This window comes from Rhinopithecus roxellana, chromosome 1 (genome assembly GCF_007565055.1).
Source record: "Rhinopithecus roxellana isolate Shanxi Qingling chromosome 1, ASM756505v1, whole genome shotgun sequence".
NCBI classification, from domain to species: domain Eukaryota; kingdom Metazoa; phylum Chordata; class Mammalia; order Primates; family Cercopithecidae; genus Rhinopithecus; species Rhinopithecus roxellana.
This window is the reverse complement of record NC_044549.1, coordinates 106,886,316-106,912,431: the sequence shown is the minus strand read 5'-3', so window position 1 is coordinate 106,912,431 and position 26,116 is coordinate 106,886,316. Positions and strand designations below refer to the sequence as shown.

General features: G+C 37.1%; 1 long non-coding RNA gene across 1 annotated transcript in view; it reads right to left on the bottom strand.

Moving 5' to 3' along the window:
* Nucleotides 1–6,089: 6,089 nt before the first annotated feature.
* The window catches only part of LOC104657101, a 32,629-nt gene continuing 12,602 nt past the window's right edge, over nucleotides 6,090–26,116 (bottom strand). The window contains exons 2-3 of the long non-coding RNA XR_747230.2: nucleotides 7,410–7,466; nucleotides 6,090–6,344 (exon numbers count right to left, since the gene is read on the bottom strand). This is a non-coding gene — a long non-coding RNA (uncharacterized LOC104657101). The remainder of the gene's footprint in view (nucleotides 6,345–7,409; nucleotides 7,467–26,116) is intronic.

Here is a 26,116-nt window from a genome sequence, read left to right as displayed (position 1 = left end):
GGCTGGAGGACAAGGGCCTGCATTGACACAGACTGAAAAGCACTTTGACGCCCTCTGTAGTATAAAAGAGCCTTGGACTTGAAGTATTTTTCTTCAGTCCCACATTGACTTGCCTTTGAATGACTTTTACCCTCTGCCATTCAAATTTCCTCATCTTTTGTTCCTGTAAAGATTTGGTGCAGGAAATAGAAAAGGGTTTAGGTATCTCGAGTAGAAAGGAATTTAATACAGGGAATGGGGTGCCACAAAATCGTTGGAAGAGCTGTAGAAATGCATGTGAAGAGGTCCTGTTAGACAGATCATGCTGATGCTAGGTTATAAGGTTATAACACTGAAGCTATGAACCAGAGGTCAGGAAATCATTGTCAACACACAGAGGTCAAGAAACTGCTTCCAATTTCACAGTTGCTTCACATTCATGAAGCTGGTCACTGTAGAGTGATTGTGAAGACTGTCCACTACAAAATGCATTTCTGCCAGGGCTTACCACTACCATAGAAATAAAAATGGGCTCCACCAGCATTTCACTTTCCAAATCTCATGGGAGGGATCTTATTTCTTGGACTTCACCTCAGACCCTGGCAGCAAGGGAGCCTGAGAAATGTAGTTGTCAGCCTTCCAGCCCCTATGACACAAGAGTGTGCAGAAGGGGGTGGATGTGAACAGTGAGTGTCAAAAGAGCATGTCTGGCTTATCTCTAAGCTGTCAGACATTCTCAATACCTTGTTTGATGGCTCTCCTGCTTATGTATTTTTCTATAGCCAATTAAAAACTATTGTTGTACAGTTATTATGTGCTAACACTGTGTTAGGCACTTCAGAGTGTACAGAATGATAGCATGGTTTGCTTCACTTGACACCTCATCCACTCAAAAAACTTATGTTTAATGTCTATCAGGTACTCAAAAAACCATCAATAGCTCCTCATTATCTATCAAAGTCCAAGGGCCTTAATTTAAACATAACAGACTCTCCATGTTTTCCTGACATCAACTCATGTTTTAAACCTTATCTCTCATTTCTCTGTTTACTGAGATCTTGTAGACCAGGAAAACTGGATGATTTTCCATTATTTATACATGAGCCTCTCTTTTCTGCCATCAGCACTTTAGTTACCATGTTTTTCTTCCCCAGAATGTCCTTCTTTCCATCTCCCTATGGTAAAGTACTGCTGGCCTCTTAGTGCCCAGTTCAGATGTCACCTCCGCTGTGAAGCCTTTCCTGACACAGGACAGCTGGAGATACTCTTTTCTTCCCAGAATCCTGGGAACTTGTTTTAATCTCCTGTGTGAGATTTAGAACAGTCTATCCTCTATTACAGGTTTTTTTTTTTTTTTTTTTTTTTTTTTTTTTGTATAAACATTATTTCTTCCAAAGTAGACCATGGTCCACAGAGGAAAGGAAATTATTTCTTATTTATTTTTGATCCCCCACATAGTGCCATCGTGCTTATTGAACGAACAGATGTAAAAGCAGAGGACAGGCTTTGCTCTCAAATAATTTATAATCTTATAGCAAAAATATAAAAAGCACCAATCACTCTCTGCGTAATATCTAAAATTCTTTGTCCAGAATTTTACACTTCACAGATAGCTGACATTCCAGTCCTTAATTCTTTAATTTTCTGTGAAAATAAATAAGCTTTTTTGTTATTGCCACATGTCAATCATCTTTCATTTCCTGTTATTCTTGCAATTAAGTGTGTAATTTGTGTCATGTAATTTTCCATTTGTTACTAAACCACCAATAAGATGAAAATGTCTCCTTATGTCTATAGCAATAAAAACAATTCGCAAATTGTGTTTCTGTGTTTCTAATGTAAACCAACAATTAGTGCAAAAGATGTAGCTTGAGTATAAATGATGAAGAACATATTCACAGATACATTTAAAAATTTCACATAGGGAAACTCCATTCACCAACTCTCTTCATTTATGAACACCTCCAACTATAAAGCAAGTTATAAACCTTAGTTCTTTGTAATCAAGCAAATACCTTAAACATAGACTTGGACATAAAAGCATTATAATGAAATTGTACCTTTTTCTTCCAAACGTAGAATTACCCTTTATTAAAACAACAGTGTTTATAAATGTTCTGGTTTCCTTTCTCAGATATGTTTTCTATGCTCCTCCAGTTCAGCTAGTTCATAGGTTCATCAAGGGAAGGCACATATGTTTCTTCCCTTGAGCTTTTAACTTCTAGTGTCCAGTCCATTACACCAAGTATTCTGGTCTTCAAGCAGTGAGAGTTTAAGTAATGCTTGATATTAGGTTGGTGCCAAAGTAATTGTGGTTTTTTTGGCCAATATTTTGATGTCAAATAATTAGTACTGAAAATAGAATGAAATAAGTTGTCATTGATTTCTTTGTTCAAAGTTGTCCCTCCAAATATTACCTAAGCAACTACTATTCACTGTTCAATAAAATGATATTTTTTCCAAACATTTCTAAATTGAGACCCAAGTCTGTTATATAAAAGATAACATGATCAGGGGCTACAAAATGAGTAGGCTGATAGCCAGCAAACTACATAAATATGGGCTGTACATACTATCATAGAGATAGAGACAAACTCTAAGGGAAGAGAGTGGAAAGAATAATTACTTCTTCTTGGTGCTCACCTCCACCAGTCTAACCACCAGTGATTGTTTGTCTAACAGGCACATGTCTTGGTTATGCTTCTGAATTTTTATAAGCAGCACTTAACCCTACTTTCTCCCTGGTTGGTTGTCAAAGCATATGTATCTGTCCTTATCAACAACGCAGGCTTTTGTGCTCCAGGTAGGATTGTGTTAGAGATTACAGACTTTAACTCCCTGTGGACCCATTCTTATTCAATGTCCAGCTGTGATAAATAATATTTATGGAAGGGTGGTTCAAGGGCATTGGTGTTCATACATGACTCTAGATAAGATAAATGTTACTGTTGGATTAAACTAGATCATAACAAGGCTTTGTACTTGAATACATTGTTTTGATTTCCTGTAGACCTGCCTTGTCCCAATTTGTGCCTTGGTCTAAGCCATCAGCCTACAGAAAGAACCATGAAACTCCATGGTACATGATAGAACTCACTGCTATATTTACTGTATAGGTTGACATTAGGGCATGGTGTAATATATCACACAGGATCTTCATTTGATGATACCCAGGAATAAAGTTGCTCAATATCAGGAAAAACTGTTCATATCCTTTGTAAAAGATACTAATCCAATGCCATCCCCAAGACCCTCCTTTGCCCTCCTTGCTCTAAAAAAGCCAAAATGGCAGATACTAATTTAGCAGTCTCTCTTGTAGCCAGGGATGTTCATATGATCCAGTTCTGGCCATGAAACATAAAAGAAAGTCTACAAGGGGGCTTTTAGGGTGGCAATTGCTTCCTGATGAAAGCTACAGATGGACAAGACCTCTATAGTCTTCTCCCTGCCTTGCTCATGGATATGATGCCACAGGTTAGCAGTTCACTTGAGACAATGAAGCTACAAGTATGACAGAGACCAACAGCCTAAGGATAGCAGAGATGACAGATATGAAAACCCACATCATTGATAATATGACTGAACAACTGCCTACCTCTGGGCTTCTTGTGATATTAGAAAAAATCCTAACAATGCCTGTAAGCCACTCCTAGTTAGGTGTTCTGTAATTGCAACCTAATGTATCCTAACCAATAATCTAACAACCAGATTAGTTTTTATTTTATGGATTGTTATTAGTCTTGCAATTAAGCCTACTTCATTTTAACTTTAGCCACCAGAAAGTTACAAAATTGTAACCTATGTCTACCACGACACTGTAAGTTCTGCTAGTTCAACTTTCTCAATCCTAAACATGCTTTGATGTTTATTTTCCTAAAATATTTGTTATTTTTTTTGTATTATATGTACTTTTATAAGCTAAAATTTTTCCAGAGCATGGCAAGGCATAAATAAACATATAAACAAACCCCCAAAATTTAACTCCACTGGAGGATGGAGAAACTAGTCGGTTTATTAAAGTTTCACAGGAGGATGGCATCTGGGTCCCACTCTTTAGTTCAATTCATGAATTCCAATCATTCCTAAGGTTTTAACTGAAGTGAATTTGTATGTAGTTTAAACAGTGGCCTATTAAAAATTATGCATCTATTAAATTCAGCACTTACTATAGGATCTTAAACTAGGGGGCCCATAATTGAACTTGAGGAAATCTATAAACTCCATGACATAAGCAAAATTTTTATTTTACACACAAATGTATATTTTCCTGGGTGAAGCTCTGAGGCTTTCATCAGATTCACAAAGAAGTCTATTATCCCAAAAAAGTTATGACCTACTAGGCTAAGTTACATTTGCCTTTTTTGAGTCCCTCTTCCCCAAATCACCATTTTATTCATCTGGGTTTTTGCTTTCTGTCAAGACCCTAAGGTCTATCAGAAGGCTGATGCCTCATCATTCTGAGAGTGCACACTCAATAAATGTTAGTTGACTTGTATGGATATTTAATTATTTACACTGCATTTGGTGTCTTTTGGAATAGCAGTGTATGGTTGATCATTCTAAAGGCTCTGAATCCTCAGCTGCATCCCAGTGGGCTTAGCGTGTTGTAAACACACAAATCAAAGTAGTGTGCGGGAGGAGAAAAATCATTCCTTTCAAGGATAATGCATTTTTCATGAGAAACAGGTCATTACAGAATCATTGCACCCATGCCTGCTCTCATTCTACCTTTTCATCTCTTCTCTCTTTTCAAATTATCTCACCTCCTCCTCCTTCCCTCACTGTTTTCCCCTTCTACTTTATTATCCTGCATTTTATTATTTTACTATCTCCTTCTTTAGTGTATTTTAATGACTTCTACATAATATATGTCTTTGAACTAGTTTCCTGTCTTTGAACTACCTGACTCTCTGTTCCCTTTTTCCTCATGTGGCACCTGTCTCTTCTTCAGCTGCTGTACATGATACTGTCATGCTCCAAGTTGATCCATTGCATATTTTCACAAATTTGAAATTCCCGACACATAAAAAGACAGTATTCATACCCTGTTTTACCATGATATTTTGATTCTCCCTGAAGATTTAACCTTACTGCCATTTTAATCTTTTTCCTATTCCCTTTCACATCTGTGAATACCTAACAATTTACTTGTACCAATTTTCTAGTTATGCAAGTTCTGTGGAAATTTCCACCCAGTTGATATATGTGAAGTGATCGATTCATCACATTTCATAGTTCAACTTTCTCTCCCTGGTTAAAATTAAAAGTGGGTTTAAGTAAGCCAAAGATTTTTGAAGATTTCTGTTGTGAGAGGGATGACTCTATGGGTGGGAGGAAAGTCTTGGTGAAAATTTCATGTGTCTGTTGAGAGTTTAGGGGTTTTTTTTGTTTTGTTTTGTTTTTAAATAGCAGCTAAGTTACAATTTTAACCAACATTTTATTACATGCAGAGAGTAAACATCTGGAAATCATCCTGGGTAATCAGTGTGAATTTTTGTGGTGAAATAGAGGCTTATATTATATGCTAGAGTTTAGCGATTATAGTCTTAATGATCTGTATGTTATTCACAAAATGCTTTGTTTTAAATCTGTCTTTAAAAAATTAGAATTCAAGTTATTTGTGAAACAGGAATCCTGCCACTTTTTTTTTTTTTTTTTTTTTACTTTACATACCACTCCCTAGGACAGTCTGGTTGCTAGAAAAGGGAGTTTAGTATTGGTTTGTTTTTGGTGTGTTTGCTTTTTTTCTTTAACTCACTATTTGTGAAATTTAAGAAGCAGTAAGGATCCTAAGTCAGGCAAGTAAGCTAGAAAACAATCAAACTCGAAAATTACCCAGGCATGAAATCCCCTTGAACTAAGGAATACTCCCAACATTAAGTTCTTCATAAGCTTGAACTATAAATGATAACATTTCAAAAATACTTTCTAAAGGAAGATTCATATTAGGAAAATTGATCATCTAAAATTAGACAAACTTATCTTCTCTTACTATCCTAAAATAATAGGCTACACCCTTACCCAATATGATCTAAAAATAACAGATTGTATATCACCCCTAAAGTAACTTGGCTTGGGCCCAAGAACTAATACATACATGAGACTCAGAATTGCATCCAAAAAAAAGAAATGGCATTTTCTTTCTTGTGAGTTCTCACAGCACAGTAAGCCTTCGTGGCATTATAATCCTAATTAATGTTCATCTTCTTCACTGTGTTCAAGTGTGAAAAATGCAAAGCAGCAACTACTCTTCACTGGTAATCAGGCTCCCAAGAGGCTGCAGTTTCAGAAGGTGTGCCTCAAACTCGATTTTAAGTCTTCCACTCTAACAGGGATTATGTGTCTTCACTCTGAAAGCTGATAACCTGAGGAATTAAAGACACAGGAAAGGAAAACCAATGCAAGGAAAATGCTAGTTTTTATGTTATTTTATTTTTTCACTTAATATGAAGGAGTCAAATAGATATAGGCCAAATAATGCTAGAAGTAGAAGAATACTAGGAATTACAACAGTAAAGAGTGGGTTGAAGGCAAGGAGGAGATGAAGATGGAGAGAATAACAAAGAGAGAAAAACAGCAACTCAAAGGGGAAAGGCAACAGGGCTACATCCTGACTTTTGTGGGCTTCTTTCTCCATGAAAAAAAAATTGAAATTTCTATTTTACTACTGCATTGGAATGAAGATGAATACACTTACATTATGTATAAAAATATTTTCTTCAACCTGAAAGTTCATCTTTTTCTTCTGATTTTGAAAGAAATAAAAACATTTTTGTGTGCTCCTAAAAGTGCTGTGAGCCTAAGCACCAGGTCCACTGTGTCTAATAGTTAAGTTGTCCCTGGCAGATAGAAAGAGAGGGAGGGAGGAGGAACGTTCTGCTTTGAAGTGAGGGGCAAATTAAAGCGAGCAGAAGAAAAATGAAATAAGCACATATGTTGGTGTATTTCCATCATTAGCTATAAATTATATATTAAATTATTCATAATCATGCCAGGTAACCTTTATTGAATACTATGTGCTAAGCACATTACATTATCTCACTCATTCCACACAATAACCTTCAAACTAAGTGGAAGAAGATGTGCCTTGATGCTTTAGGGCCTCTTGGGTCATAGGCTAGAATTCAGAATTGAATGCAATCACAAATGTAAAGTGCACAGAACTCCATTCTCAACCTACCTTTCCCAGGCAGTCTCTGTAACATCCCTGGCTTTAGCAGTCACCCATTGGCTGGCGACTACCAAATGGATAGCTCCAGCTGTTTTCGTTAGGATATTTTCAATTGTCAATAACAAGATGCTTATCCAAATGATACAGATGGCCAGTAAGCCATCAAGGCTAATCCCAGTATCCTTGGAATCACGCTATTTCACCTGCTTATCACTCCTTACTTGAATTATTGCAATACCATCCTACAAGGCCTCCTTACCTCAAGTACCCTTTGACCCACGTCCCTATTGCTACCAGAATTATGCTTCCAGGTGGCCTAATGAGGGAAGAGAAAAGCATGTCACTATTTTGTGTAACTTCCTGTAGTAGCTCCACTTTACCTTCTGGATATGGTCCATGTATTTTTTTATTTGGACTTATTGGGATCTCCATGTCAGGTTTCGGTTTGGTGATATGGATGAAAGATGAACTAAATAGATGGGGTCCCTGCCTTCATGGGCATGTACAGTCTAGGGGACTCTGGAGGGAGTGGATGGGAGAACCTAGGGTGAAATCCTGATCCAGAGAACAGAGCCACTAACCTGTTTTTAAGGAAAATCAGTTTCATGAGCTTGGAGGGGAAGGAGCTGCTAAAGAATCAAATAGTGATGTTCCCAGTGCTCTTCAGTGTCCTCAGAATTCCTTGAACCTTATTAAATGGCTCACCATAGTGTCTTCATAACTGTTAATGTCCCAGCCTTTCCCCTGGAAAAGCTAACTTTTTTTCCTAATGCCTAAAACTTCTGTGCACATTATTTCATTTCATTTTTCTGCTATGTATACCCTGCCTTGGTCCTCCTCCAGCCCCCACAAGAAAATATCTGGGATTTGGGATTGCTTGACCCATAGTAGAAATTCAAAAATGACTGAACACCTTGACAAGTGAAAAAACTGAAACCCAGAAAAGTTAAACCTGTAACTCAAGGCCAAGCAAATAAATTTCCTCTGAAAGACATATAAAGGTGGAAGGCTTATCATGAAAGGTAAGTTCTGCATCATAGGCAGTGTCTGACAACAGAGTGGATGCTATGGGTCATAGATCATCCTGAAGTCCTCGTGGCCCTGTTCAAGCCGTGATTCTACAAAGCACAGAGCAGGCTGGCAATTTACAACCCCTTACAGAACTTCCTAACTTTAAATAAATTTTACAACAATTTTATCTCAGTTCAAGATTTTAAATATTTTAGAGAATTTTTGGATAGTGCCTACAAATCTTTTAAAGAAGTTTAATAGGTTCTAGACAAATACACATTCCAATGAGAACCCAAAATTATATCTATCTATATAATGTAATTTAGCCTTTTAGAAAATCAGTGTGCTTAATAAAAGCATAACACATTTCATTCTTTTATTGATTGATTGATTGATTGATTGATTGATTTTTCTCTCACCTTAGACCTAGAAACACATTTTGTCCAGGAAAGCAGTTTCAAGTGAATGAGTTACGCTGAATGCCCAGAAAGAACAATGCAACTTCTGGAAATCCCGTGATACCAGCCAAAGTTGTCAATGAATCAAGAATCAACTTCGAGGAATGTTTTGGTATGTAGATGCTTCTAATGAATATGCTGAAATCATGTGAAATAGCCCTCATCAGCATCAACAAATATTTGTTAGGCTTATCGTGTGGATGGATTAATGAGGATATGAAAGCCTTAAATGTCCAAAACTGACATTGCCTCAGGATGCCTTCTTGGGTTCTTAAGCCTAGTTTTTATTTACCTAGAGTCCTTAGCTTTTTATTGGACATTGTACCTTCAAACTATAATAAAAGTAATTGTAAAAATATTATTATTCTAATTTTAACTGTGCAACCCAAATTTCTGGAATATACCTGGCATAGAGCAGGATGAAATCATACTTAGAAAAAATAAAACAAAACTTTGAAGACATTTTGGTAGGATTCATCCCTCCTGAAAATTTGTTGGTCTATTCCATGACATCCGCTGACCATTATTGCATATGTTCAATTCTATGGTTTAATCAGTTATTTTTGAACCTTAACACTGAACATTTTCCTACCTCCCTAGAAATGCCAGAGAGGAATCTAGTCTTCTCTAAGCTCAAAAATGCATTAATAATTTTCTTATACCACCTAGTCAAATATCTTTTCTCCCAGACGTGTTCTGCTTTGTATAAATGAGCTGAAAAGACCTGTCAATTCAACTGTCAATGATAAACAAAGCCTATTTGTCTTAAAATTTTGTCAAGGCAGAATTTTATCTGTAAATTTCATTTCAAATTGTGCCTAGCAGATTGCCCTGTGTTTGCAGAAAAAAAGTTTGTTAACAGTAGGACCCAAATACTAAACTTACAAAGATAGTCCAAGAGGAAGCGTCCAAGACAAACAGAAACTTCCAAAAGTTGTAAATCACCAAAGGACACACAATTGATTTGTGTTTTACCGAGTTGTCACATCATAGGCTCATAGTAAATGAGTACGACATGGCTCGAAATCTATGGGTAGAGTTTCTCCCATTACTTAACGTGTGCACATGCATATCACATTCAGATCTTTGCCTTCACTAAAAAAAGTAAACAGTGTGATGACATCATTCACAGCCAATCAAAGCATAGCCCCATGGCAAAGGAAGTGCTGGGAGATCCTTCTGCAACTGAGCACGAGAGTGAACATGCAATGTGTTTGATAAGCTGTCCTAGTACATGTCCAGGGGTTCTAAGCTCTATTTACAAAATAGCATTTGTTTCTGCTTCAAAAACAGCCGAGGGTGGCCAGCAATATATCACATTTACAAGAGGAGCAATTGCAGTGATAGACACAGGATAGACAACCTTTGTTCGTCGTTCCATCACATGGCTCAATAATAAATATTACTCATCCAGTGTACACATGGGATGTGGTGAGGCAAAACCCTCTCCCAGAGGTCAGAGTACACTCCCTTTTCCAGGCAGATACCTTAATCAAATTTATTGTCTTTACTTTGGGGAACCACAATTTTCCCACCAAGTAGAAGCCAATCTTGGAACAGCAGATTGGGGTCTATTTATTATAGTCACTTTCAAGTTCCCCTTTTTTCCTTCTGAGTCCCAAATAGTTCATGGTCCCTTGGTCTTGACCAAACCAGTCTCATATTTTGAAGTTTTGCTTTCTCTCTTATCTAGCCTCCCCTAAGTTCCAAATGATCTCACTTTGTAGTTTCACTGACTACAGATACCACAAAAATCAGAAGTCACTGATAATGTACTTGGAGGTACAGGCCCATTGTATGAGATTCTATCGTTTTGGTTCTTCATGAGAACACAGTCTTCTTTCAACACAGGGTTGTAGATCCATTACTAGGAGTCAGCAGAATTATAAAATAGTATTGTGCAATACACAATATAATCAATTTAACAGAAAGTATTGTATTATTTTAAAAACACAAATATACTGTGGTTTGACTTTTTTCTACAAAAAAGCCTTTTTTTTTTTTTAGAAATTCAAAGTATATAGAAAACATCACACTCTACACCTTCATATGCAGAAAATTAATAAAGAAAGAAAACTGGCCGGGCATGCTGGCTCACGCCTATAATCCCTACACTTTGGGAGGCCAAGACAGGCAGATCACCTGAGGGCGGGAGTTCGAGATCAGCCTGACCAACATGGAGAAACCCCATCTCTACTAAAAACACAACATTAGCCAGGTGTGGTGGCTCATGCCTGTAATCCCAGCTACTTGGGAGGCTGAGGCAGGAGAATCGCTTGAACAGAGGTTGCAGTAAGCCAAGATCCTGCCATTGCACTCCAGCGTAGGCAACAAGAGTGAAACTCCACCAAAAACTAGAAAGAAAGAAAGAAAGAAAGAAAGAAAGAAAGAAAGAAAGAAAGAAAGAAAGAAAGAAAGAAAGAAAGAAAGAAAGAAAGAAAGAAAGAAAGAAAGAAGGAAAGAGAGAACTGATAGAAAGAAGTGACACTCAAAGGCCTACCTTGGACTTACCAAAAAAAACCCAAGCAAACAACATTTGGCACAGAGTACATCCTCTGAACATCTTTACCAACTAGCAATAAACTCGTTTTATAAATACTGCCTCACTGAGGACCAAGTCTGAGCCAAGTTAGATACTGTCACTATGAATGATACCTTTCCAAGAAGGACTACAAAGATCAGAGAAAGACCAGTCCTCATCTGGGTAGTCTGGTGTGTGAAGCAAGACTTTTTCTTAGTGCCCAACCCATGGCTCTAGTCAAGTACCTCACACTTGTTCTGATCCTCCTAGCTGGAGGAAAATATTTATCATTAGAACTCACTGGGCATCTGTATTATTCTGATGATATGGTTTGACTGTGTCTCCACCCAAATCTCATGTTGAATTCCCACGTGTTGTAGGAGGGACCCGGTGAGAAGTAATTGAATCATAGGGGCAGGTCTTTCCTGTGCTGTTCTCGTGATAGTGAATAAGTCTCATGAGATCCGATGGTTTTAGAAAGAGGAGTTCCCTGCACAAGCTCTCTCTTGTCTGCTGCCTCCCATGTAAGATGTGACTTGCTTCTCCTTGCCTTCTGCCATGATTGTGAGGCCTCCCCAACCATGTGGAACTGTAAGTTCATTAATCCCTTTTTCCTGTATTAATTACCCAGTTTTAGGTATGCCTTTATCATCAGTGTGAAAATGGACTAATACACTTGATATATTTTAAAATTCCTCCTCTTTCAATAAAAAGCTGTCTCAGGGACAATGGCACGTAATAAAGTCTACACCTGCCATACTACGAAAATTCAGGCTTCTTCTTGACCAGAAGTCACATAAAAGGCTGAGTAGTTTCAAAGATCGTTGAGGGTTCGGCATGGACAATTCCATTTTACCTCTAGCTTAGTCCTCAAGCTAACTATCAGTGTTTACTTACTTTTACTTGGCTACATCTCTCCAGTCTCTGGGACATCTTCCTACTTTACTGATATTCCTCTTTTCTCTGGAATGTAGAGACTGTATCTCAGATCCCCAACTATACATGCTGTTGCAGTCAGGACCAACATGAAGATGCTAAGATTCCCAGGTTCAACTCTCTTCCCTTGTGTTTTCCCCCACTAGGATAGCCATTCTGAGGCCCTTGTAAATTTGCCCCGCGGATTTTATTTCGGTCCTAAAGTTCAGAGTTTAATGGTGGGAAGTTAAGGAAGTGTGGGGCTTTTCTCAAGCCTCAAACCCTATGACCCCCAATAAAAAGATTCCAGATAGCTTTCAATCTTTTCCATTTATATTATCAATCCAAGAAGAGATTTTATCTGAGCATCATAAAAATAATGCCAAGCAACAAGCCCTTCTCTGTTTTGGTCAGTTCAAATCAGTTAGTGATTTCTGCACTTCCTAATATTTTAAAGGACTGTTGAAAGAGTGTCCTAACATTTTTTTTGACATTGTTAAGAGAGTTTTTTTGGAACAATTCCAGAAAATATTCCAAGTTGAGGCTGGAGGAAAAGAGCCAAAGGCATAATATGGTTTGTATTTAAAGTTTCTCCATATCAGATGAGATTTTTGTGTTGAAAGTTCCTTTTTCCTATGTATATTTTTAAGCTACATTTTGCCTGCTGAAATGTAGCCAGTGGAATTATTGAAGCCCCAAACTTCTTTCTGAAAAGTAGCAGGAAATGCACTTCTTAAAGAGAAATGACATTTCTGAAGTGGAAGAATTGGTGGAAATTAAGTTCCTCAGAGGGAAATTTTTTCTCACAAAGTTGGTGGCCCAGGCTCTGGTGAGCCCCAGGCCTAACCTTTGGCAAATTTAATAAATTGTCAAGCTGAGCTTGGGTACAACCTCCTGCACATCCACACTGGCACACACAGCCCTAAACACTTTAGGTCTTTGTCTGACCAACGTCAAGAAACCCCCAGAGAGTGCCCCACTGGAGTTCTCTCTTCTCAGTGAAAATGTCCTCTTAGGAGGTTATCCTATTGTGAATAGAGAAAATAGGGTCAAATTACAGAATGTTGAATGCAACAATTTTTTTAAAAATCTTGAAAATCATCCAGTAGGGTTATTTCCAGAAGTGTTAATTTTTAATATTTTAGCTGAAAATCTCTTTCTCCAAAAAAAAAAAGTTTCAAAAAGGCCTAAGGTATAAATAAGTGAACCAAGAGCTACACTGGTTTCAACCCCTTTTCTTTCCAGAGGGAGAGCCTGGAAATCCCCAGATATTTAAAAAGCCATTACTGTAATCCAGTCCCTTCAATTCACAGATGACAAACTTCAGCCCAAAAGTGAATCAATTTGTCCAACATTACCAAATGAAATAATGACAAAAGTCAAAAGCTCCTCAAGGGCATATCTTTACTGTCACTGGACCTGACACAGGCCCTCAAAACCCTGTAATAAATGCTAATTACCTGAATTCCACAATTTATGCTATGGTGTTAATGACTGATACAATCTTTAAACATTACCCCTTTGAGGGGTGTTTGCTTTCATTTAAACAGGATTCAGTTCCTTAGATCAAAGAAGGAATATCTAAGAGCAAATATGTAGATGTTGTCAATAGGCTTGTTGGTACACTAGAAAATTGAGGATAGTGTAACCAAACCTCCAGAAATAGACTGTCATTTGACAATAATACACAATTACATAATTTAATTGTGTGCATGTTGGGTGAGGGGCAGGAGAGGAAGGGGATAAAAGCAATATCTGTCATTTTCATAAAAGTACCTAAAATAAGAAAACCTAAGCTAAATCACATAGACTGGTGCAGTATGCTGAAGTTTGAATGAGAACACATTGAGAGTTGGTCCTACATTAATTCAAATCGGAGCATGTTTGTTGGCTACTTCTGATGTCATCATGCGTACGTGTAATTCACACTGCTCTGTGTCTTACCATGAGCAGAATGTTTTCTGTTTTAAGATGAGTATAAGTTTTATTTTCATTTAAAGTTTGCCTTGATAAAGCAAAAATAGGGCTTTTAGGCCCTATCAAGTTATGCCTTGATAACATGATAATAGGAGCTTTTAGACTTTCAAAATGTATTTGTTTCTTCTTCTATTTCTTCTAACCCATAAGTTGAATACATCATGATTACAGAAATAAGTGGATTATTAAAGTAAATTTGTTTAGATTGGGTAATAGGTTCCATTAAATGGCACCAGGTATTATGCTGTGAGCCAATGTGTAAATGAAAAAAAAAGAGTAATTCCATTTGTCAGAGATCTAAAAAGCTTGACTCCCTGGAAAAAACAACTACACCACCCATCATCACTATCACCTTCATTCATTGCTCAACCAGCCTGACCAGACACTTTCCCACAGTACTCCTCATGATTACATTATTATTATTTTGGGGGTTAGTTGATGACAGGGGAAAAAAAAGGAACTCACATCAATTATGGTTTCACATTTACTGCAAAGGAAGAAGTTCGATTTTCCAACACACTGCAAATCTCAATAGCCCAAAGTGGCACTGTAACTGTCATTTTGACAGAAACATGAGTCAAAATCACAAATATCTAAATTAAAATGCCATGGAGTTGCTTATTTTTCAGAAAGGCATAAATGTTGGCAACACATGAAACTTAGTAATACCGAATTCATTAGGAATTCACAAGGGTGGTGAAAGTTTTCTATCTTGAAGTTAGGAGTAAAAAAGAAAAACCACTTTACATTCTACATTCTGTCAAAACTATACTTGATGAGAAAATTGAGAGGAGATTCCAAAATATTTCCTTATCCAATTCTACCATCAAATGGCAAATATCTGATTTTGCCATCAATCAAATCATTGCCCTTTTCAGCCATTTTGGTGACTTCATCAAAGGATATTCTGCTCAACTGTTTGCGCATGTGCAATTGTGACTCAAGATGATATGGAGGAAGAAATCCTGCTTTCTTACCTCTCAGAGACTGTCATTAAAGATTACAATGTCTTTAACTTTGCCCATAAGAGCAGAAATGATTAGAATACCCATGGAAGGTTCTCTAACAGTCAGAACTCTTGTGGAAAGTAAAATAACAAAAGTTACCTGTTATTGCCAAGTGTCAACTTCCACATATGGCCTAGGCATCTACAGAAAGACCTCAGTCTTGCTCTCAGAATACCACATTGTCTGCCTTGCATTGTGAAGATCTGCATGCTTATCACATAGTTCTAGCTTTTGTTGAGCTTTAGGTTTGTTGAGAAACATGGTGGGTTACATTCAAGATTTGAGAGATACAGCTGCTCTGTTTTGGAATACAGAGAAAGGACTAGGAATCATTCTTCAAAATATTTAATAGCTAATATGGCACAGGCACAGACAAGTCAAGACTGACACTGGCACAAATAATAGGTATCACTGAGTTGGAGCATACTTACTGAGTACCAATTAATTCACCCTTCAAAAATAACAATGAGATCGCAACATAGGTATCAACATAGAAAGATGTCCAAGTTATAGCCAAGTGAGGAAACAAATTTGCATAACACGAGGTATAACATGGTCCAATTTATAAATGTTTGGAGGAATCTGATGAGATTTACAGATTACTCCCACAGGATTCTGGCAAATATGTGCAGAATATCGAGCAAAGAGGTCTCCTGAGAGTCTTATTCCTGAGTTGTAGTCTTAAATCTACCACATTGCTTAACCCTTATATGCCTCGGGTTCTACGAAATCAAGGGGTTAAACTAGAAAATACTTATACTATTCCAGTTCTCATTTGCTATAAGTGTAAGAGGAATTCTTTCTTAGTTTCCTTTTGCAAAAGAAAGGTTTAGAAAACCTACTTCAAAGATTATTGTAAGGCTTAAAAAGAGCAGGTTTGTGAACATGCATTGTAAACTGTGACTATAGTATAATAACAATAATAATCCGTAGCTTGAAAAAGCTATGTACTACATAAATTGTAGCCTGTACTACAATTTATTAGTTGTTCATACTAGTTCTTCTTAACTTCAGCTCACTTGGGGATATTACCTACACAAATTCTTCATCAAAAAACCCAGAGCCTCATGTTTAAGGTTACTTTAGAGGCTAAACCATATGAAATATCCGCCTCAAGGGTAAAAAAAAAAAAATCTGTTGCAGCAAAGTTGACTTAATTAAATTTCTGAAAAGTGAATCCTATTTTCCCGCTGATGTCCTTGATGAAATCAGAATCACGTCTCCTAGAAAATATTTTAGTGGATTAGGTTGCAAACTCATTTTCCTATTTAAAGAATTATAGAAGTTAGCTAAACATCTTTGAAGGGTCTCTGTCAACTAAAATAGTCTATGGTTCTGATTCTGCTTTAAGATTCAGTCCAGGAGTTGCCCTTTCTCAAACTGAGATGCCAGTGGGTATGTCCCGCTCAGATTTTCATGGGGTCTTAGGAATGTGTCTCACCTCTTGATGTCAATCTGGTAAAGTGGAGTTTACTCTAAATTTGTTTCTTTTTTAACTATATGGCCACCAAGGACAGAAATAGAATTTGGACTGATGTCACTGAAGGAACCATTCAATGTAAAAACAACCAGAGCTGTCTAATAAAGAAGTAGCCAGTAATCAAAGGAACTGAGTTACTGTGGCAAGAGAAAAGAAATAGGGGGAGCTCCCCGCTTACTGGGGATGAGCATCCATTTTAGGATATTTTTGCTCATCTTTTATCCCTTCGAACTAATTGTAGGAGCCCTGAGGACATCTTTTTAAATTTTATTGCTTTCTGCATCTCTGGACATATTATGCATGTTTAACAAATATATTTTTAATGATTGAAGGAATAACACAGAGGGGAATCCTGCATTTATTGAGCAGGGCATTGGAACACAAAACTTTAAGACACTTTGTGAAATTCTTGAAAGCATTCATTATCCTGTGGAAAGCTAAATTCAATGGTAAGTGTGCAATGTGTTAGTTAGTATTTTGCAATTTTTAAGAACCCTTTTCTATCTCCAGATTGTTATAAGTTCCTTCTTGCAATTCTCTATTTGGAAGATTTTCTGTCTTATCTAAGGCCCCAACTTTATGCTAAGAGCCCCCAGAACTGAGAAGTCACTATTCTTCTCATTGCAAAATGTCTAATATTTAAAAGAGTTTTGCTGCCAAATCGTCTTTTACCAGCATAAGCCACATACTAATTGGAAGAATACCTGATTCTGAAAAATTTGAAGTTTTACATTATGACAAACAAAACACAAATTTGATAACTTCTGGATTTTACCAGACTTGTTTGTTTCAAATACAATATACTTGAATTTCATATTATTCTCGAGTACAACCAGCACCCTGATTTGTTTATGTTTGTGATTCTGACTCATACTCTGAGTCTCAATTCTTTCGTAGGTGGTAAAATCAATTTAATGGATTAGAACCCAGAATTTAAAAAAATAATAATACAGTGAAATGGAAAAATATCAGAATGCATCATGCCTAGTAAGGAAAAGTATTTTTTGTTCGATTTTTTGTTTGTTTATGTTTATGTTTTTGTTTTTTTGTTTTTTTGAGATGGAGTTCCGTTCTTGTTGCCCAGGCTGGAGTGCAATGGCACAAACTCAGCTGACTGCAACCTCCGCCTCCTGGGTTCAAGGGATTCTCCTGTCTCAGCCTCCCAAGTAGCTGGGATTACAGGCATGTACCACCTCGCCTGGCTAATTTTTGTCTTTTTAGTAGAGATGGGGCTTCTCCATGTTGGTCAGGCTGGTTTTTTGTGTTTTTTTTTTTTTTTTTTTTTTTTTTTTTGAGACGGAGTCTCGCTTTGTCGCCCAGGCTGGAGTGCTGTGGCCAGATCTCAGCTCACTGCAAGCTCCGCCTCCCGGGTTCACGCCATTCTCCTGCCTCAGCCTCCCAGTCAGGCTGGTTTTGAACTCCCGACAGGTGATCCGCCCGCCTCAGCCTCCCAAAGTGCTGGGATTACAGGTATCAGCCACCACGCCCAGCCGGGAAAGTATTTTTTAAATGAAACTTCCATTTCAGTAATTTAGATTTACATGTATGCATATGTGTGTTGTGATATAAAATGTATTTCTTACAGTGGATCATGTGCAAAGAAAAGTTCTGAGGCCCTTTAAAATAATATCTACAGTATGTCAATAGTATTATGTATAAATAATATCCACAGTATATCACTATCCAATTTTTTCAGGAAATCATTTTGATAGATAATCCGGCTCATACACTTGAAATTACTCCGTTCAAAATTTCTCATTAGCACTAAGGGGAAAGATGACCCAGTTGTCAAGTTTCGTGCACTTAGGTTAACTGGAATTAAAATAAAAAGAGGAGGATGCTCTTTATTTTACATCGTCCACAGAGAAACTGAAGGTCAAGTGCTTCGCAACGCAAGGGTCCAGACGTATATGCCCCTGCTTCCTTCCCCAGGGTCAGTGCACAGGCATTGTTCCTTTCCTGGAGTTATCTTTGTTGTCTTCCTTCCACCTTTATAGCCCACTATTATTACTGTCTCCTCTACTCTCTCTTTTTTTTTTTTTTTTTTAAGCACTTGGCAAATATGTGAGGCAAAGTTTATAGGAGTTAAATATTTCTAAGAATATTGCTCTTAAAAGATTTGTTAGAAAGGAGTCCTTTCTTCTGCCCTCCTTACTTTCCTCCCCTCCCTGCTCTTTTTTCCACTCTCCCAAGACCACAAGATAAGTGTTTAAAGCCACTTTTGTTCTACAAAGTAGTCTCTGTCTCCTTTAGAATGGGAAAGGTTCTATGTATGGTGGCAATGGTTGGAATAAGTCAAAATGAAAAAGGTTAAGAGAAAGTAAACACTTTTAAATTACCTTTTGCAATTTTCTTTTAGTAGCTTTAAATAGCTATAAATAATATACACTTCATACACAGAGGAAAGTTAATTCTTATAAATATTCTTTCAGGAGAAATAAAATGTTACATGCATTTCACTTGGTAAATATATTCTCCATTTACTGATTCTTTTCTAAAAGACTCCCCCTACCCCCAATTTCTGTCTTATCAGTATAATGCATAGAGAATATTTGACTTGAAGCTGAATCTATTTTCTCAATTTTTGAGTGACTATTCTCTAAAGAGACTGTTATTAAAAGCAGACTTCCCCCAAATTGACTTTAACAGCAATTATTTTCTTTGAATATGAGAAGGATATTTTGATTTCCCAAATGCACATTAACTGAATTTTTGAACTGGAACCTTTATGGCTGAGTTTTCTCTATTTTTTCCTGTAATAGAAACATTACATTACATTGTCTCCCTGAGAACCCTAAAGCTGGAGGTTCCATGGTATGTGTCTTGCATAAAACAAAACAGCAGATGATAGCAAATTCATTTTTCTACTCTGCCATAGCTCCTATGGCTCACTAACTTTTGAACTATGGCTGTGCTGAGTGAATTTTTTTGTCAGGCCCTGTAAAACTGCTTTTCAGAGAGAGCAAAAGCAAAAAAAAAAAAGTTTTCTCAAAGGGACCTGTGATAGTGACAAGTCACATTGCTTTTCTGGGCATCAGTAACTTCTATTGCATAAATAAGAACTTTCAGATAGAATAATCTCCAGGGTTTGTTTTTTTAAGTCTTTCTAGCAATAAAAAAGTATTGACTCTTTTAACCAATATTTAATCATTTTAAGTCAAACAAAACAAATTTTTACATCATTGTAGTGTTACAAATGTATTTGGTTTCTTTTATACTGCCTAGAGATAACTTCTTAAATATATATTGGATTTCAGTGTTCTATATATAAATTTGAGCATTTCTTAATGAGGAAAAAAAGATTAAAACTCATATTGGCTCAATTATACTGGAGCAGGGTGAGAACATCTCACAAGGCAAGAGCAAAGACAGCCCCGAATATCTCCTCCCCTTTGTTGAAATATTACCAGCAAAACCCAAGTGATCAAAAAAGACTCACAAATTATATGGCAGTCCATGCCCACAAAACATAATACAATTCCGTCAAGGTACACTAGGTCAGTTGCTAAGAACCTCGTGTTTCCTCTAGTAGTTACATAACAGATGTGTTTGCTTTTTTTTCAAAGACTGAGGAAAAGGGAAAATTGCCAACACAAGTACCAAAATAATCAATTAAAAGCCAACCCAGTCAGCAATAGCTGGTTTCAGTTGTCCGGAGTGTGCCCTGAGGCAACAGCACCTTGCAACTCCTTTCTCAGGGAAGGAATGCTGCCATTATCTCTTTCTCAATGGAAAACCACCTCCCCTGTTACATCCTTGTAAATTGTTGAACCTAAAGGGCTTTTTTCTCCACCCAGAAAAGAAGGTAATGGAAACTAAAGTAGGCTGTTCAACCATAAGTCTTGGGAAGCTTCCAAAAGCCTTCATTCCTGTCCAGAAGCTTCTAAAGAGGAGGCCTAGGATTAGGGAGATAAGCAATACTATCAAATTTTTGGAGACTGGAAATGCTTTCCCCAACCTCATTTGTCTTTTAGGTAAGGGACCCAGAATGAGAAATAAATATTTGGGAAAGACACAGGAACTACATTTCAATCTTATAAATCCTTTTTTTAACTTTACATATTGAAAAGTTATATACATACATATATATAAAACTTCATATATATATATATATGTGTGTGTAGAGAGGATAATATAACGCACCCTCGTGTGTGAATCACTCAGCTTCAACAATGGTGAACTTATAGCCCATCTTGTTCATTATTTTGAAGCTAATCCCAGACATCACATTATTTTAAAGGTTTTATTTTCTTTCTTTTTTTTTTTTTTTTTTTTTTTTTTTTTTGGTGGTGACAGGGTCTTGTTCTGTCACTCAGGCTGCAGTGCAGTGGAGAGATCACAGCTCACTGCAGCCTTGTCCTCCAGGCTCAGGTGATCCTCCTACCTTAGCCTCCTGCATAGCTGGGACTATAAGCATGTGCCACCATACCCAGCTAATTAAAAAAAAAAATTTTTTTTGTGGAGAGAGGATCTTGCTATATTGCCCAGGCTGGTCTCAAACTCCTGGGCTCAAGTAATCCTCCTGGCTTGGCCTCAAAGTGCTGGGATTACAGGCATGAACCATCATGCCTGGCCTAGAGATAATTTTGTTAACATAAAATTGTCCTCCACTTTTCAGAGGTCAGGAAATCCAAATGAAGGAATAACGATGAAAACTTCAGCTAAAATCATTACAGTGGTTAAGATAAGTTATATAAACTTCTTATACTCTAAGTGGACTTTTCATTTTAGCCTCAAAATTGATACTTGTCAATCATGAGTCAACAAATATTTATTGAATGTCCCTTAGGTGCCAGGCTCTGTTACCACAAAGCCTAAAAATAGATCAATGGGGGATCTAGTTTTTAAGTCTTTCTAGCAATAAAAAACTTTTGATTCTGTTAACTAATATTTAATCATTTTAGATCAAAACCAATTTTCACATTGATAGGGACAGGAGACAGGAAAATTCTGGGCAGAAGAGGGCAGGTCCCCATTCAGGGCCTCACCTTCAAGCCTGGAACTGTGGCCCAAAGTGAGAACATACATCCCTGTTTTCCCACTTGAATGTTGCCTTTTCCAAAACCACCCATGACCCCCTTGCCCCCCATCATGTGCCCATAAAAACCCCAAGCTCAGCCAGCAGAGAGAGGAGAAGAGGAGATGCAGCTGGATGTCAGAAACTACAGTTGGAGAGAAGCAGCTTGACTTCAGAGGGACAGCTTGATGGCACAGCTTTGGAGAGGAGTTTGGCCATCCCCAGCCAGACTCCAGAGGAAGCTTACCTTCCCCCAGTCTGTCCCCTTTTCAGCTCCCCTTTCTGCTGAGAGCCACCTTCATCGGCAATAAAATCCCCCATATTGACCATCCTTCAAATTCATTTATGCAACATCCTTCCTGGATGCCAGATAAGAACCCAGGTGTGGGTGCAAAAGGCAGTCACACTGACTCTCTGCTGAGCTGTAAACACTTAAGCTGTCCATGGATGGCAAAGCTAAAAGAGCACTGACTGTAACACTCCTTCTGGGGCTTCAGGGGTCATGGACACCCCCAAAACACTGCCACAGGACTGGTACAAAGTTTGTTCCTGTTGGCACCCCAAAACACTCTCCCCAGCTCATGCACCTCCTCACCTGCATGCTCCCTTCAGCAAGGGGTTAAGTGCTGTGGGTTCGAGTGAGTAGAACTTGCCCCTGCTGGTGCTGAAGCAGCCAGCTTTTTCCAGTTCTTGCCCACAGAGGGGTCAGGGAAATTTCCTGCTTCAACATCATTGTAGTGCTATAAATGTACTAGGTTTATTAATAGTGCCCCACAAATTAAAAATAAAGTTATGCCTGTTTTTCCTATTTTTTTTAAAAAGTCCAGTGGCCCTGCTATACGAATACACAGTTATTTTTCTAGGAGCAGGCATAAAAAATGGGAATGCATACGCATTCCTAGCAAAACAAATTTTTGTTGTCACAAAGTAAACAATCTTATATTATTTGTTAGAGCTCAGAAACAACATGATAACCTTATCAAACATTTAAAAAAGAACTAACACCAATTCTACTGAAACTACTCTGAATAATAGAAGAGGGAATACTTCCAAATTCATTCTATGAAGCCAGTATTACCATAATACCAAACCAGACAAAGACACATCAAAAAAAGAAAAGAAAAACATAGGCCAAATCCCTGATGATCATTAATGCAAAAATCCTCAACAAAATACTAGCAAACTGAATTCAACAACACATTAAAAAGATCATTCATCATGACTGAATTGAATTTATCCCAGGGATGGAAGGACGGCTCAACATACACAAATTAATGAATGTGATACATCATATCAACAGACTGAAAGACAAAAATTACATGATCATTTCAATTGATACTGAAAAAGCATTTGATAAAATTTAGCATCTCTTCATTATTAATAAAACCTTCAAAAAACTGGTATAAAGGAACATACTTCAACACAATAAAAGCTAAATATGACAGACCCACAGCTAGTATCATATTGAATGAAGCAAAAATGAAAACTTTTCCTCTAGGATCTGTAACATGACAAGGATGACTACTTTCACCACTGTTATTCAGCATAGTACTAGAAGTACTAACTGGAGAAATCAAACAAGAGAAAGATATAAATGGCATCCAAATTGGAAAGGAAGAAGTCAAATTATTCTTGTTTGTAGATGATATAATCTTATATTTGGAAAAATCTAAAGACTCCACACAAAAAAAAACTATTCAAACTGATAAATTCGGCGAAGTTTCAGGATTAAAAAATCAACATACAAAAATTAGTAGCATTTCTATATGCCAACAGCAAACAATCTGAAAAAAACATTAATAATCCCATTTACAGTAACTACAAAAAAAAACTAAGAATTAGCCTCACCAAAGAAGTGAAAGAGCTCTATAATGAAAACTATGAAACACTGATAAAAGAAGTTGAAGAAAATATACAAAAAATGAAAAGATATTTCATGTTCATAGATTGCAAGAATCAATATTATTAAAATGTCCATACATCCAAAGCATTCTTCAGATTCAGTGCAACCCCTATCAAAATACCAATGACATTCTTCAAAGAAATAGAAAAAATAATCCTAAAATTTATATGGAACCACAAAAGACCCAGAATAGCCAAAGCTATCCTGAGCAAAATAAACAAAACTGGAGCAATCACAGTACCTGACCTCAAATAATACTAAAGAACTGTGGAAACCAAAACAGCATGGTACTGACTGGCATAAAAACAGACACATAGACCAATGGATCAGAATAGATAATCCAGAAACAAATCTATACACCTCAGTGAACTCATTTTTGACAAAGGTGCCAAGAACATACACTGGGGAAAAGACAGTCTCTCCAAAAAACAGTGCTGGGAAAACTGAATATCCAGATGCAGAAGAATGAAACTAGACCCCTATCTCTCACAATATACAAAAATCAAATCAAAATGGATTACAGACTTACATATAAGACCTAAAATTATGAAACTACAAAAAAAAAAAGAACATTGGAGAAACTCTCCTGGACATTGGACTGGACAACGATTTCTTGAATAATGCCCCATGAGCATAGGCAACCAAAGCAAAAATGGGTAAATGGAATCACATCAAGCTAAAAAGCTTCTGCACAGCAAAGGAAACAATCAACAAAGTGAAGAGACAGCCCATAGCATGGGAGAAAATATTTGCAAGTTACCCATCTGACAAAGGATTAATACCCAGAATATATAGGGAACTCAAACAACTCTACAGGGAAAAACTCCAATAATCCTCCTATTCTAAAATGGGCAAAAGATCTGAATAGACATTTCTCAAAAGAAGACATACAAATGACAAACAGGCATATGAAAAGGTCCTCAACATCACTGATTAACAGAGAAATGCAAATCGAAACTACAATGAGATATCATCTCACGTAAGTTAAAATGGCTTATATCCAAAGACAGGCAATAACAAATGCTGGCAAGGTTGTGGACAAAAGGCAACCCTTGTACACTGCTGGTGGGAATGTAAATTAGTGCAACCACCACGGAGAACAGTTTGGAGGTTCCTCAGAAAACCGAAAATAGAGCTACCATATGATCTAGCAATCCCACTGCTAGGTATATATCCAAAAGAAAAGAAATCAGTATATCAAAGAGATTTCTGCACTTCTATGTTTGTTGCAGCACTGTTTACAATACCTAAAATTTGAAAGCAACCTAAGCATCCATCAACATATGAATGGAGAAAGAAAATGTACATGTACACAATGGAGTACTATTCAGTTATTAAAAGAATAGTATCCTGTCATTTGCAACAACATGGATGGAACTGGAGGTCATTATGTTAAGTGAAATAAGCCAGGCACAGAAAGACAAATTTTGCATGTTCTTACTTATCTGTGGGATTTAAAAATAAAAACAATTGAACTCATGGAGATAGTAGAACGATGGTTACCAGAGACTGAAAAGGATAGTTTGGCAGTGGGGGTGAGGGGTAAGTGGGAATGGTTAATGTGTACAAAAATATAATTAGATAGAATGAATAAAATTTAGCATTTCATAGCATGACAGAGTGACTACAATCAACAATAATTTATTGTACATTTAAAAATAACTAAAAGACTATAATTGGATTGTTTGAAACACAAAGAAGGATAAATGCTTGAGATGATGGATACCCTATTTACCCTGATGTGATTATTATGCATTGCATGCCTATATCAAAATATTTCATGTACCCTATAAATATATAGATGTATGATGTACTCACAAAAATTTAAAACAAAACAAACAAATAAACGAAAACATGAATTCAGTTTATTAGAATTCCCAAACACGAATAGAAGATCTGAGATAACTCTTTTTGCCATCCTTAGACATTTTGTAAGGTTTTCTGGTAGATTTTCTACATAGAAAAAAAAAATACCCTTTGAAGGAAAAGAAGAGCCTTTATGACTTTAACAGGACAACCCTTTCCCAGAGTCTCTCAGAGGCTAACATAATCCTTTACATACAGATTAACCTGTGCCTACATTCCTGAAAAGACTGCAGTAGAGGCAAATACAGGCCTCATTATGGGGTCATTTTACATTTCAAACTACAGTTTTCTTTTTCTCTTTTTGAGATGGAGTTTTGCTTTTGTTGCCCAGACTGGAGTGCAATGGCGTGATCTCGGCTCACGTCAACCTCCGCCTCCCGGGTTCAAGCAATTCTCCTGCCTCAACCTCCCAAGTAGCTGGGACTACAGCATGTGCCACCACACCCGGCTAATATTGTATTTTTTAGTAGAGATGGGATTTCTCCATGTTGGTCAGGCTTGTCTCGAACTCTTGACCTCAGTTGATCCGCCCACCTCCGCCTCCCAAAGCGCTGGGATTACAGGCATGAGCCACCATGCCTGGCCTGCAGTTTTCTTTATAATCAAAAAGTCCCTCTTTACAAACTAGCAGTAAGGCTCAAAAAACAACAACACAAACACACCCAAAAAATATTGCTTAACAACAAACATCCTGATATCTACAACATTTATTTTTCTTCCCTTTACTTAAAATTCTATTTTCTGACCAGTTGCAGATTCCTCCTGTCCTAACTTAGTTCATTAAAAATATCAATTTCTTTCCATGGCCTCC